Source organism: Megalobrama amblycephala, linkage group LG9 (assembly GCF_018812025.1).
Source record: "Megalobrama amblycephala isolate DHTTF-2021 linkage group LG9, ASM1881202v1, whole genome shotgun sequence".
Taxonomy (NCBI): Eukaryota; Metazoa; Chordata; class Actinopteri; order Cypriniformes; family Xenocyprididae; genus Megalobrama; species Megalobrama amblycephala.
In genome coordinates this window covers 30,802,673-30,817,665 of record NC_063052.1, presented here as the reverse complement: position 1 = coordinate 30,817,665, position 14,993 = coordinate 30,802,673, and the positions used below count along the sequence as shown (strand labels likewise).

Below are 14,993 nucleotides of genomic sequence, written 5' to 3'. Positions count from 1 at the left end.
TTTATCATGATAAATTATTACAATTTCATATTATTTCTTTGTTTATTATTATATTGCAATAGGCCATATTATTATTTACAGTATTGCATTAATTATACATTTATTATATTTGAAAAAAAAAATCCTTTTTTAAATATATCCTAATTTCTCTGCTAAAAAAAAGAAAAGTTCTGAGTTCTGTTTTGCTGTTTGGTTCAATTTTTCTTGTCACACTAAATATAAAACGTAGAGATTGTTAAATAATTTGCACATGGTAATTTTGAGATCTTTATCTTGTTCTTAGAAGGCTGGGAAGATGATTTTTCCGTCTCTTCGGCCTCAGGGGGGCAGTAAACAGCTGTCAGACACTCACTAAAGGAATTTGTCTTCCTTTCTCATTACCACAGATAGTCACTTCAAAGTCATTCCCATCAGTGTTACCAACTTAGCAATTTTGCTGCTAGTTTTAGCAACTTTTCAGACTACCCTAGCAACTTTTTTTTTTTTTTTTCAAAAAACAAACAAAAAAACACCTAGCAACAGCCATTTTTAAAATTTATTTGGCAACTTTTAGCAACTTTAAAAAAAGTGTCTCAAATAATAAAAAAGGTATTATGCATTTTCCCTCTTACACAAAAAGAGGAAACCATTGATCGTTTGTGAATTAAGTTGCTACCTGCAAATGTTCAATAATTCATTTATGATACACCTTGTTATTAGCTTGTACCTATAATTGCTGATCAGTTATAGACACACTTTAAGAATGAAAATATGTAGAAACACAGTTAAAAGGCACTGGTAATTTTTTCCCCGGACATTATCCGTTAAGTTGTAACCCTGTGTAAACCTAAAACAGAAAATACAATACGAATGTAACTACTAATACACTATAATTTCTTAGAATATGTATTTTTGCGTTATGGTTACATAATGACGTCATCAAGCAATGACATCACAACGTCATTTAGTAACTTCCCCTGAAAATTAGTTGGCAACACTGATTCCCATGACGGAAGATTTTTCATGTACTGTAATGACTGAAATATCACCGATCCTCCTCAGAACCTGATAATGAATATTAATGAGAACTTTTCCCAGTCTAAAGCTTACTTAGTATGACATGAATTACTATGTGAGTTGTGACATTCATTACATTGTAGTGCAAATGGATTGAACAAAAATGTGCAAAAAATAACAATAAAACTGAATTTGGAAAGATGTCATGCATGATGTGACATGCTACACTCAATCATGGAATAAACCTTTACAAAAACATTTGACACTATATGACAAATACAGAATGTTATTTAAAGTGGTTACAGAATCTAAAATGTACACTTTCTCTGATCTAAAACATACACTTTCCTTTATTCATATATATTTATCATCCTTTAAAAAAATCCATGTCATCAACTACCCATATATTGTATTTATATACACATGTTGCACCCCTGCCCTGTTAGGATTTACTTCTCCCAAGTTCTGAAGAACCAGGTTCTGGTAATTTGTTTCTCAACCAGAGGTGTAAAGAGTAACTGAAAACCATACTTAAGTACAGATACCTTACAGTGAAAATGACTCCATTACAAGTTACAAGTCACCAAATCTCTTCAGTATAACATAAATAAAATAATGTTAAGTAAAATTAAAAAGTCAAAGCCTTCTTGCACTGGATGTGCATCAGCGCCTACAGTCATGTCCTCATCTCATATAAAACACTAGAGATTTACAACTACTTGCTAATGCACTCGCATTTACATAAAGTAGCCTTTCGGTGAGTAAGGGCAAAACACACAAGATGTAGTACTTGCAGTGCCCTGTAGATGGCAATATTGCTAATTTCATTGCTCATCACAAATGCAGTGGAGCAAAGAGTACACATGCTTATTCAAAAATGTAGTCAGGTAAAGAGTAAGTTGCTAATATCTTTGATACTCAGTAAAACTTAAGAGTAGCCAAAATAGCCAAATACTCAAGGACAGTAACTAATTACATTTACTCAAATACTTTACACCTCTGCTCTCAACTAAATATTTAAATTATTACACCTCTAGTATTAATATTAATTATGAGCTAAGCTTTAATTTTCAAGCAGACCTACATTAACACATTTCACACTCCAGGTAAGTAAAAGGAGGTATAGGTAAGTGTTGTGTATAAGTACCAAACAGGTATATAAAGATGTATCAATAATATTCTCAATCAGTAATATGTTTAGTAACTAAAATTTACCCAGGTTCACACACAAACAAATGTAAGAAACTATTGTTTCACATTCACACAAATGTTTCTAAGCATTTTAATCTGCACTGTGTCAAATGTTCTCCCATGCATGCAATTTTTCACTCTCTCTTTCTCACAGAGATGCACACACATTTTTCCTTACTTTCCCCTCTTGTCCGCTTAAAAATAAGCATTCTCAAGTGCGCGCACACACACACACACACACAAAGTTGATCCTTGAGCAGCGTTTGGGATTGGCCATCTCTCCTCCTCCATTTCCTGTCTGAGATGAGAGTCTGAGCTCTGACTTCAGCATGTTTCATGTTTATCAGTCATATTTGAAACAGTCCAGCTCTACAGCCTTATGAAGCGACCCAAACCCTTTGATCTCCAAATGCAAAGAATCAAACTCATGGAGAAACATTTGTGTAAAATAATGAAGCAAACTTTTCATATTTTTTATTAATAATAATAATACTTATTTTAGACATGTTTCAGTTGCATGCATGCTGTGTGTAAATGTGTAAGTAATGTGACTTAATGGCAAATGTAAATCTTTTTTGAAGTAACGTAATGTAGGTGAAATAGCATCAATCCCTTCAGATTATTCTGTTATGCATATCTGTTTTGTGTCTGCATATTTTATGTCTATCTGTTTTATTTCCTGAAATGCATAATTTAGTTTATGCAAAATTTATGCAACACATGCTCAAAATATCCATATGTCAACATACAGTGCTGCACAGGAACTCTTGTCTCATTTCCTAAACAAAAATAAACAGCTCTTAAGATGTATTTACTGGAAAAGACCAATTCCACCCACAGTAAAGTTTTCCTCAAAGTTCACCAGATGTTCTGCTTAAAATATATAAAAAGATAATAAGATTATAAAAGCAGGATCGAGGTTTATTGTTAGTTGTGCTGTTTCTGGGCCAGATATATAGAGATTAGTTTCACACTCAGCATTTCTCAAACATCTGTTAGTGCCATCTAAACCACAGCTCTTTAAGCAGGACGTGTGGCGCTGCAGTTATCCGTCAAGATATTTCCCTCTGCGAGACGCCACATTCATATTTAACTGTTTATTAATCTCAATAGGGATTAATGTCTGTTCGGATCACATTAACATCATCGCTCATGAGGAAATCTGTCTGTTCTAATAGAGGAAAAATGTCTACTGCAACTTGAAAGTCATATTTCTCCTTTTGGTTCTTTAATAATTCTAAAAGCAAAAACACTGGATTTATGCACATAGAGTATCTAAACAAGTATGTTACCAAAATGCAATTGTTTTTTACACATTAATGGACAACAGCAATAAAACATGTTGCATATTTTAATAATAATTACTAAATACTTTAATATATTTTAATAGAGTGGTGCTTTGATGTTATAGATGGTTGCCAGGGTGTTTCTATGCAGTTGCTAAGGTATTCAGTGTGTTTGCTTATGATAAATGCCACTTTATAAGATTGCCCAATAATTGCATACATTTTTGTGCTCAGCAGCATTCTATAGTCAATCTCTATTATCTATTGTGTCTGTCTCATGTGTGGTTAACATGATTTTTCATGTGTGTGTGTTTTACATGATTTATGAGTACTCACATATATAAAGCAATTGAGCAGTGTTGAGGGTAATGTATTAAGTAACTTGAGTTATGTAATCAGATTACTTTTCCAAGTAACTAGTAAAGTAATGCATTACTTTTAAAATTTACAACAAAATGTCTGAGTTTTTTTTTTTAAATAATTAATGCAAGTTCAAAATATTATGCAAACTTTCAATAATTAAATATGTTAAATGAAACAAATATTTTTATGCATTTAATCTCACTTTATTGACCAATGTACTTGCTGCTGACCTTAGATGATTTAGTTAAATAAGTAAAAATTACTTTAGACTTTTTGTTTTTATTGATGAAGTAAATGTTATTCTTCTGTTATCCAGAACGGCAGCACAGGTTTTGTTTGAGCTGCGCCCTCTACTGTACACGCGTTGAAGTGCATTTCCTTCAGCCCAAAAATAGAACTTTTTTTGTTATTAAAAAAAAAAACAAGACCAACCCAGGTGAAAAAAAGTAACTCAAAAGTAACGTAATGCATTACTTTTCTTAAAAAGTAACTAAGTAATGCAATGAGTTACTTTTTAAGGGATTAACGCATTATTGTAATGCATTACTTTTCAAAGTAACTTTCCCACTGCTAATGACATGGTTATTACACTGGTATTACAATGTAAACATGTAAAATTGCAGAAAGTTTTCTGTGATGGTTAGGTTTAGGGGTAGGGGTAGTGTAAAGGGATAGAATTTACAGTTTGTACAGTATAAAAACCATTACGCCTATGGAATGTCCTCATGATAGGTACATCAACGTGTGTGTATGTCTCTTTTCTCTCTTTGTGTGTGTGTGTGTGTGTGTGTGTGTGTGTCTGTTAATGAGCTGTTTTTGAATTGAGTGTGTTACGGTGACATTCCAACATTTAGAGACTTTAAAAGGAAGCACCTCCTCCTCCCAAATACCAAAAGACAGTCACACACACACTCATACACACACACACACACACACACACACACACACACACACACACACACACGCACACACACACACACACACACACGCACACACACACACACACACACACACACACACCATTTACTGACAGAGGCCTGACCAATTAGTTCCTTCAGTGGCTCTTTATGAGACGGGCTGCAGATAAAGTGAGCTGTGAGAGAATGCCAAGCTCTGAGAGCCACATGCTCCGGTGCTTCTGTTTACTGTCCTCAACTCAGTCTGACTAATGATGACGCACCACAGCATCTGACCCGAGATCAGCTCGTAGACGCCCAACCGAGCCAACAAAGTGAGTCTGAGCCACAGGAGAGCTGATCCTGGGTCAGTGTTTATGTGCAACGGATGTCAGAATCACTAAGGCAGACAAAACTTCTGCCAGACACTCATTTTAGTGCTGTGCTCATATTACATCAGCATTTTCACCTTAAAATCTTTTTTCTCTCTCTTTTGCCAGACGTTTTTTGTCTCTCACTCAGTCAAACACTGGTTGGTCTGTGGAAAAGTCAAATAAATGTTCAGTCAGTAGGTCACAGAACATAAAGACTGTATGTTTTGTTTGTGTGCGTGAGTGTGTGTGTGTGTGTGTGTGTGTGTGTGTGTGTGTGTGTGTGTGTGTGTGGGTTGAGAACTGCTGCATATGTTTGTGTATAGTTTTTCTGATGTATATGCACATGTTTGTGTGTGTGTGGATATATGCTTTCTGTCAGACACACATGAAGATGAATAGCAGCACAGGCTCATTGGAAATATCTGGGTCCATCTGCATTCGGCTCGTGTGTGGTCAGAGTTTAATCAAACTTATCTCATAACAGTCTCATTCACATTGTTTGTAATTAAAGGATGTTTACTGAGTGGGGCAGATGATATTTTCAGGCCTTTCACAGACGGACGAAACCATACGTTTCACAGACCCAGCTCTGTGTTGATGTCTCTCTCTCTTGTTTTTGATTCATCTAACAGACAGATTTTCATAACTTTGTGTATTTGGACAGTTTGTTCCTTCCTTAAAACAAAACAATATTTATAAGGGTGCCAAACATTTTTTTTTTTTTTTAAATAAAAACATGACTTTATTAGTTTTATTCCAGTTTATTGATGCCAGACTCGGCCGCTGAACCAAATTAGGCTACATCTTATAGGCCTATCTGCATTTTCAATCAGTTTCTTTGAAATTAATGCTGCTTGTAAAGCTAAAATGACCTGGCATTTGTTTGAGAGAAGAGTGTAAAAGAAAGTTTCAGCTGAACTGTTTTAGAAATAGCTAAATCAAAGGCTATATTAAGCCATAAATTACACGCATATGCCCATCTATAACATAAATTCAGTGATGTGGTTTGCTTAATAATTTACTTATTTTTAATTATTATGCAGCTCACAATCTTACTTGATTGTGACTGAAAATGCAGTATTCAATAAGTCAAATATAACTGAATATTATATTTATAATCAATTTTTTAAATTTATTTATTATTAATAATTTATTTAATTTATAATTTAAATTCATTTATAGTTGAATGCTGTTCCTGACAACTAATATCTGTGTCTCGCGTTTCGCATGACTTTGAATCGCTCTCCAAAGCTTCGATTTGAATCAAACGATTCGTGATTCGCGTTCCGAAGCACCAATTTGAATCAAATTGGTGCTGAAAGAAGGAAAGGCTTCGTGAAACACAACGTGCTCATCAATACACTCGCCTTATTGAGTAATATAAATATAAATATGTATATATTTTTTTAAACTACTAAAGGCCTGTTCACACCAAGAATGATAACTAGAGATAACTATATTGTTTTGTTGTAAGCGCGCGCTGGCGGCCGTTATGTTGTCTGTCGCTTTAAATGCTCGAGCTCGATGGATTGTGATTGGCTGTCAATGTCTTTTGTTGTTCATTAGCTAGAAAAATATCGTTGATTCCAACGATATCGTTTCTCTGTGTAGTTATTATCGTTATATTTGCGGTGTGGACTCTGCTATTATTGTACATTTAGAACGATTTTTAAAAATGTTTTTATCGTTGACGTTATCGTCCTTGGTGTGAACTATGCCTTAACTCCTTTATTAGCTTTTACAGCTGTTTGGGTCAGTGTATCACAGTGCTTGTGGTGAACATGTCAGATATTTATGAAAACATTTGTAAAATCAGGTCAATCTTCATCCTGATGGTCCTCCTTGTTCCCAATTCACCTGCTATGATTCAACAAGGCCACAAAGACTCTGGTGAGTGGTTGATTTTCATTATTTTATGTAATTGTGTGTCTATTTTCTGTGTCAGCTTTGTCACACAAATTGTAATTGAGTTATTTGGGTCTTTGAATGAATTTTTCTTGTTTTAAGTAGGTACCATTGCGACACAGGAACAACAAAATGGCTGCTTACTTTAAAGGGACAGTTCCCCCAAAAATGAAAATACTGTCATCATTTACTCACCCTCAAGTTGTTCCAAACCTGTATGAGTTTCTTTCTTCTGCTGGACACAAAAGATGATATTTTGAAGAATGTCGGTAAGAAGACAGTTGATGGGCCCCATGGAAATGTTTTTGTCCATACTATGGAAGTCAATGGTGCCCATCAACTGCTTGGTTACCAACATTCTTCAAAATATCTTCTTTTGTTTCCCCTTATTTTTATGTGTATCCCTTTAATACAAATGTGATACAGCAATCACATTTTGCATTTCAACATCTTAAGCAGGAAAAAAAAAACTAAACCCAGGAATGTACAATAACAAAATGTCTGTGACAAGCCAGCATTGTAATTCTTTGGCACAGAACCTTTTATTCCTGCGCTTTTGTGTGTATCTTGTTGTTGCAGCTCATGTGTGTCTGTTCAAGGCCTCTAATGAGTCTCAGTTGATCAGGACATTTTGTGTTCACTCACACAATTACAGGGTGAATGCCAACAACTTCTCTCTCTCTCTCTCCCCCTGTAATAAAGTGAAAAGGTCTTACTCAGCTGTTGGATGTTGTTATGAATTTGCAAGCTACACTGCTTGCTGCCCGGGAGAGAGAGAGAGAGAGAGAGAGAGAGAGAAAGAGAGCAGAAAAGCCAAGATTGAAAACAGACCCTCATACTTTGTATATGTGTATGCGTGAGCTCTCAGCACCATACGCTGCTACTGACACACCTTCCCTCCACCAAAACCGCACTTTATACCATTACATTTTCCATTTTTGATTCTGGCTCGAGTGCTGTCTGCACAGAGTGCTTTTCTGGCCTGAAAAGAACTTTCTCTCCTCTTTTTGTTTCTTCTTCTTTTCTTCTCTTCAGCAGGGCAGTTCATTGTGAGAGTTGCCAAAATCCATCTCATTTTCCTGCGGCTCGTGTTTTCAGCGAAACAGAAACGGGCGACTGTTGCTGAGGAGTTCTGGCTGGGCTCGTGTTGTTGTGTGTTTCCTCAGGTCTACCAAACCACTGGAAGAAAGACACCGCCGCGTTCAGAGAGGCCTCCCACTCCACACGGTATGGCTGTTTTTGTTTTCAGGAAAATGTCATTGCTCAAAGGTTGCTCTTTCATAGTTCATTTTTTAAAGGAAATTATACTTTTATTCAGTTAATACTCATTAAATTGATCAAAAGTGACAGTAAAGACATTTATAATGTTACAAAAGATTTCTGTTTCAAATAAATGCTATTCTTTTGAACTTTCTATTCATCAAAGAATCCTGAAAAATAGCATGCATCACAGTTTCCACAAAAATATCAAGCACCACAACTGTTTTCTATAAAAGCTTGTTTCTGCTACTTAATTAAAATAAGGTAATTGCAAATTTTTCTCACAATTCTGACTTTTCTTCTCGCAATTCCGAGTTATCATGATATAAAGTCAGAATTGCGAGTTATAAAGTCAGAACTGCGAAATAAATTCGCAATTCAGACTTTTTTCTCACAATTGCGAGAAAAACTCAGAATTGCGACTTTATTTCGCAGTTCTGACTTTAAACCTTGCAATTCTGACTTTATATCACACAATTCTGATTTTATAACTCGTCGCAATTCAGATTTTAAAACTGGCAATTCTGATTTTATAACTCGACTTTATAACTCGCAACTCTGACTTTATATCACACAATTCTGATTATAACTTGCAATTCTGACTTTATAACTCGACTTTATAACTCGCAATTCTGACTTTATATCAGGCAATTCTTATTATAACTCGCAATTCTGACTTTATATCAGGCAATTCTTATTATAACTCGCAATTCTGACTTTAAACCTCGCAATTCTGACTTTATATCACACAATTCTGATTTTATAACTCGTCGCAATTCAGATTTTAAAACTGGCAATTCTGATTTTATAACTCGACTTTATAACTCGCAACTCTGACTTTATATCACACAATTCTGATTATAACTTGCAATTCTGACTTTATAACTCGACTTTATAACTCGCAATTCTGACTTTATATCAGGCAATTCTTATTATAACTCGCAATTCTGACTTTAAAACTCGCAATTCTGACTTTATAACTCGACTTTATAACTTGCAACTCTGACTTTAAACCTCGCACTTCTGACTTTATATCACACAATTCTGATTATAACTTGCAATTCTGACTTTATAACTCGACTTTATAACTTGCAATTCTGACTTTATATCAGGCAATTCTTATTATAACTCGCAATTCTGACTTTAAAACTCGCAATTCTGACTTTATAACTCGACTTTATAACTTGCAACTCTGACTTTAAACCTCGCACTTCTGACTTTATATCACACAATTCTGACTTCATAACTTTCAATTCTGACTTAATATCACACAATTCTGATTATAACTCGCAATTCTGACTTTAAAACTTGCAATTCTGACTTTATATCACACAATTCTGATTATAACTCGCAATTCTGACTTTAAAACTTGCAATTCTGACTTTATATCACACAATTCTGATTATAACTCGCAATTCTGACTTTAAAACTTGCAATTCTGACTTTATATCACACAATTCTGATTATAACTCACGATTCTGACTTTAAAACTCACAATTCTGACTTTATATCACACAATTCTGATTATAACTCGCAATTCTGACTTTATATCACACAATTCTGATTATAACTCGTAATTCTGACTTTAAAACTCACAATTCTGACTTTATATCACACAATTCTGATTATAACTCGCAATTCTGACTTTAAAACTCGCAATTCTGACTTTTTATCACACAATTCTGATTATAACTCGCAATTCAGACTTTAAAACTCGCAATTCTGACTTTATATCACACAATTCTGATTATAACTCACGATTCTGACTTTAAAACTTGCAATTCTGACATTATATCACACAATTCTGACTTTATAACTCACAATTTTCACTTTATAACTCGCAATTGTGAGTTAATATCTCGTAATTCTGAGAAAAAAAAGTCAGAATTGTGAGATACAAAGTTGCAATTAGCTTTTTTATTTTTTATTTCATGGCGAAAACAAGCTTTCATAGTTTTCAACACTGATAACAAAAAGAAATGTTTCTTAAACAGCAAATTTAAATGATTTCTGAAGGATCATGTGACACTGAAAACTGGAGTAATGATGCTGAAAATTCAGCTTTGCATCACAGAAATAAATGACAGTGTACAATATATTCAGATAGAAAACATTTATTTTGAATTGTAATAATATTTCACAATATTGCTGTTTTTACTGTATTTTTGATCAAATAAATGCAGTCTTGGTGGGCAGAAGAAACTTAAACAAAAACATTAAAAAAATCTTACTGACCCCAGACTTTTAAAAGTGAGTCTAATGGTGTTCTCAGTTACTCATTCAAGCAAATCAAGTAAAAGATAAAGGTGTTTCTCTTAAAACAGACCCGAATGAGTCACTAGTCATCATTCAGTAAGCAATAAAATGAATGTGGAGAGCAGCTCACATAATTCATATTGACTTTTGATTGCAGATTGCAATTCTAAGCACAGTTTGAGACATTGTTGAGATTCTTCTGAAATTCAACTCAACTTCTGAGACACGTGAGATTATTGGGGTCTTTTTTCAGAAGAAACAGGAGACTTAAACAAAACTCTCTCTTTTCAGAAATAGTCAAGACATTAAAGGAGATCTCATCTGTGACTTTTCTGTTATTAACTGCATTAGGCTTTAGTCTGTGGTACCTTTGTAGGGATGTTGGTTTTACTAGCGAGTGAGTGAGCCCTGCTGTGGTCATTTGACTAAATAAACAGATCTGCTGCCCAACCTCCTCTCCGTCTGGGACCCTGGAGACCGAAGCTTTAGCTCCATCCCTCCCTCACGCAGCTGTATGTGCAACCACTACAAAACGGCAGATAATTGGACGCTGTTGCTCACACGTCGAGAGAGACAGAGACGAAGAGAGGCATAAGGCGATAAGATAGCAAGAACGGAGGCTTTTCCTGGACATGCTTTTGATCTGACGTCCAGGCGTCTGAGCTGTTAAAGGTAAGAGATGTGAGTGGATTTAACTGTCATTTCCTTTCGATTCTGGTGTGTTTTACTCCAGGAGGTTTTGGAAAAACGCTAGTTTGAAATATTTTTGTAGTCTTACCAAATGACTTCCAGGATAAACAGTGAAAACAAAGCTGTAAAAGAAGCTTGTCAGCAGAAATGTGATATTTTCCAGAAGTTAGATGGTAAGATTGTAGACTAAACTTCACCTCATTTGTAACCCTCTTATGTTATTGTAGGTTAGTGCATGTTCTGTCATGAAGAAGTTCAGTGTTTTCACCTAGATGTGGGCAATGATAGACAGCCATTGTGAGAGATATCTCATCCAAGAGATGCAGTACGTGTTTTCCATGAGACTTTTTCAGCTTTTATTTGGGAAAGGCCCATTTCTGCTGTTTGTGTTTTAAACACGTTGCATTTGAATGAGAATGTTCTGAGTTCAGCGAGAGCAAACAAATCTGTGTTTTACAGTCTGTATTTGAACACCTTTACACACGCTCGTCAACATCGGATGTTTATTTTGGTTTTGTGAGGTGTTATAATGTGGTGTTGTCCTTTTTGTGTGTTGAACTGCGGTGGTGATGGTTTATTTGAACACTTCTGCTGTCATTGAAACTCTCTCTGTCTTTTCTCAGCAGTGTTTGTATGTGTCGTATAACAGCATTTAAAGACCGACAGCATACCAGAATCTAGTTGTTTATATTCATGACTTTTATCTTATGCTGCTTACAAACATTTTGATAAAAGCGTAAAGCAAATGTCACATTGTTTACATCATTATGATGAGCCTATGTCCCCAAATAATCTCTAAAAGCTCTTTATTTTTGATCTTAAACAGATCGATGGTTATATGCATGTGTGTGTGTGTGTGTGTGTGTGTGTGTATATATATATATATATATATATATATATATATATATATATATATATATATATATATATATATATATATATATATATATGTATATATGTATATATACACATATACAGTGCTGCTTGAAAGTTTTTGAACCCCTTGCAGAATCTGTGAAAATGTGAATAATTTTAACAAAATAAGAGGGATCATACAATATGCATGTTATTTTTTATTTAGTACTGTCCTGAGCAAGACATTTTACATATTTTTTTTTTACATATGGTCCACAAGACAAAAAAATTGCTGAATTTATAAAAACAACCCACTCAAAAGTTTGTGAACCCTTGATCCTTAATACTGTGTGTGGTTACCTGGATGATCTACGGCTGTTTTTTGTTTTTTTTGTTTTGTGATGGTTGTTGTTCATGAGTCCCTTGTTTGTCCTGAGCAGTTAAACTAAACTCTGTTCTTCAGAAAAATCCTCCAGGTCCCAAAAATTCTTCAGATTTCCAGCATCTTTTGCGGGTTTGAACCCTTTCCAGCAGTGACTGTACGACTTTGAGATACATCTTTTCACAGTGAGTACAACTGAGGGACTCAAACACAACTATTAAAAAGGGTTAACACATTCACTGGTGCTCCAGAAGGAAACACGATGCATTAAAAGTCAGGGGTGAAAACTTTTGAACTGGATGAAGATGTACAAATTTTTCTTATTTTGTTTAAATATCTTTTTTTTTTAGTATTTAGTACCGCCCTTCGGAAGCAACAGAGGATACTTAAATGTTTGCCAGAAGACAAATCAAGTTTCCTTGATCTTCAAATTCAAAAGTTTTCACCCCCCAGGTCTTAATGCATTGTGTTTCCTTCTGGAGCATCAGTGAATGTTTGAACCTTTTTAATAGTTGTGTTTGAGTCCCTCAGTTGTCCTCAGTGTGAAATGATGGATCTCAAAATCATACATCCACTGCTGGAAAGGGTTCAAATATGCAAAAGATGCTGGAAAACTGAAGAATTTTTGGGACCTGGAGGATTTTTTTGAAGAATATTTGGCAGTTTAACTGCTCAGGACAAACAAGGGACTCATGAACAACCATCACAAAACATAAAAACAAATGTGGATCATCCAGGTAATGACACACAGTATTAAGAATCAAGGGTTCATTAAATTTTGAATTGGGTCATATTTATAAATTCAGCTAGTTTTTTTGTCTTGTGGACTTTATGTAAACATTGTTTATGTAAAATATCTTACTTAAAAATGACATGCATTTTGTATGATCCCTCTTATTTTGTTAAAATTATTCACATTTTCACAGATTCTGCAAGTAGTTCACAAACTTTCAAGCAGCACTGTATACAGTGTGTTGCTATATGGCCAAAAAAAGACATACGACATGGCCAAGAAAGTTGTTCATATCAGTCGATATTGATAATTATCACAATAAATGTCCGATCTTTATTTATTTCAAGTTTAAAGGCAGATTTTTGCTCCTGAGTGAAAGTTGTGGAACAGATAATTGTGGTTTTATTATCAGAACATGAAAAACACTTGCCAAACAGGTCAACATTTCACAAATAAATATTACACATTTTCTGTCAGTAGCTTGAGTTGACAGTAGCAGTATCTTAAATTAGGATGCAGATGTAAATACTTGTTCATTAACAAAAACAGGAACATCTGTAAAAAGTGTAACTCATCTTTTAAAGGGTAAATTTTATAGGGTTAAATTTGATCTTCCATAGTATTTGGATCATGTTAACCACATGAAAAGCCACACCTTACATCTCACCACCACCATCTATATATATATATATATATATACATATATATATATATATATATATATATATATATATATATATATATATATATATATATATATATATATAGAGAGAGAGAGAGAGGCTATATATATATGTACTGTCTGCATTCATCCATCCATGCATTTATCCAGGATATATATTTATAGTTGTAAAATAGTTGGAGAATTATAAAAATGGCATTATTGAAATAAGGTATACAGTGTTTACAAAATGTTTTGTGCATGAATGATTTTGCACTACAACCCAAACATTTGTAGAAGCCGGCTGTAGTTCATTGGCACTGACAGTTATCTGAAGCGAAGGATTTTGTATATATTTCGATCAGTCTGGGCTGTAAGTCACACAGATGTTCAACAGCTGATCTCAGTTTCCAAAGCTCTCGTATGCTAATGCGCTGGTGCAGTACCTTCATGGCACGGCGTACTAGAAAGTCCCATTACTCATGCGGTTCTCATTCAACTCATTGTTGTGTCATGAGGAGTTTCTGTCCAGTTCCTCCAGAACAGGCTGTTATTAGTCATGCGTGTGAGTAAGGCATGAGTGAATGCGATATCTGCGATAGGACTGTCAGGAGTGAAATCGAGTTGTTGGGGCGGATGGATCGCTCTATGACTGCTGCGTCACCAGCTGTTTCCTGACCCCCCTCATCTGGGCTGCATACCAGTCCCATGAAAAATGTGCTCCCCATTAGCAGCGGATGAGTGGAGCTCATGAACAGGGTCAGGCAGAACCGCAAAGACCCCCGTGTGCCGACATGATCTGCTGTGCTGAATCACAAAACACACAAAACACATTTCAGAAAGTACATCTTTGATTGCTTCAAAGATACAATACAGAATAGTAATACTGATCAACTAAGCTGCAGATAAACTATGTATATGCCTCTAGATAATAGTTAATTTGCAGCATTTGTCCCATGTTAAGCTTTTAAATATTTTAAAATTCATTCATTCATTCATTAAATTCAGTGCTATTATCTAATTCTGAATTTTGCACTACATTTAATTGGCTTTGCACAATGACAAAGTTGAATCTAATCTAAAAAAAAAACTATTATTCATTCATTCAGTCATTCATTCATTCGGTAATTTATTCATTCAGTCAG

The 14,993-nt window shown here is 34.7% G+C and overlaps 1 protein-coding gene across 3 annotated transcripts in view; it reads left to right on the top strand.

The window, feature by feature from the left end:
• The first annotated feature begins 7,848 nt into the window (after positions 1-7,848).
• pdgfrb (platelet-derived growth factor receptor, beta polypeptide) overlaps positions 7,849-14,993 on the top strand; it is a 53,359-nt gene continuing 46,214 nt past the window's right edge. Inside the window, exons 1-2 of one of the 3 annotated variants that reach the window (XM_048202766.1) lie at positions 7,849-8,238; positions 10,965-11,199. The gene's annotated coding sequence lies outside the window, so the exon portion shown is untranslated. Of the gene's footprint in view, positions 8,239-10,964; positions 11,209-14,993 lie in introns of all 3 variants that reach the window. The other 2 variants (XM_048202767.1, XM_048202768.1) reach the window with 2 other exon arrangements.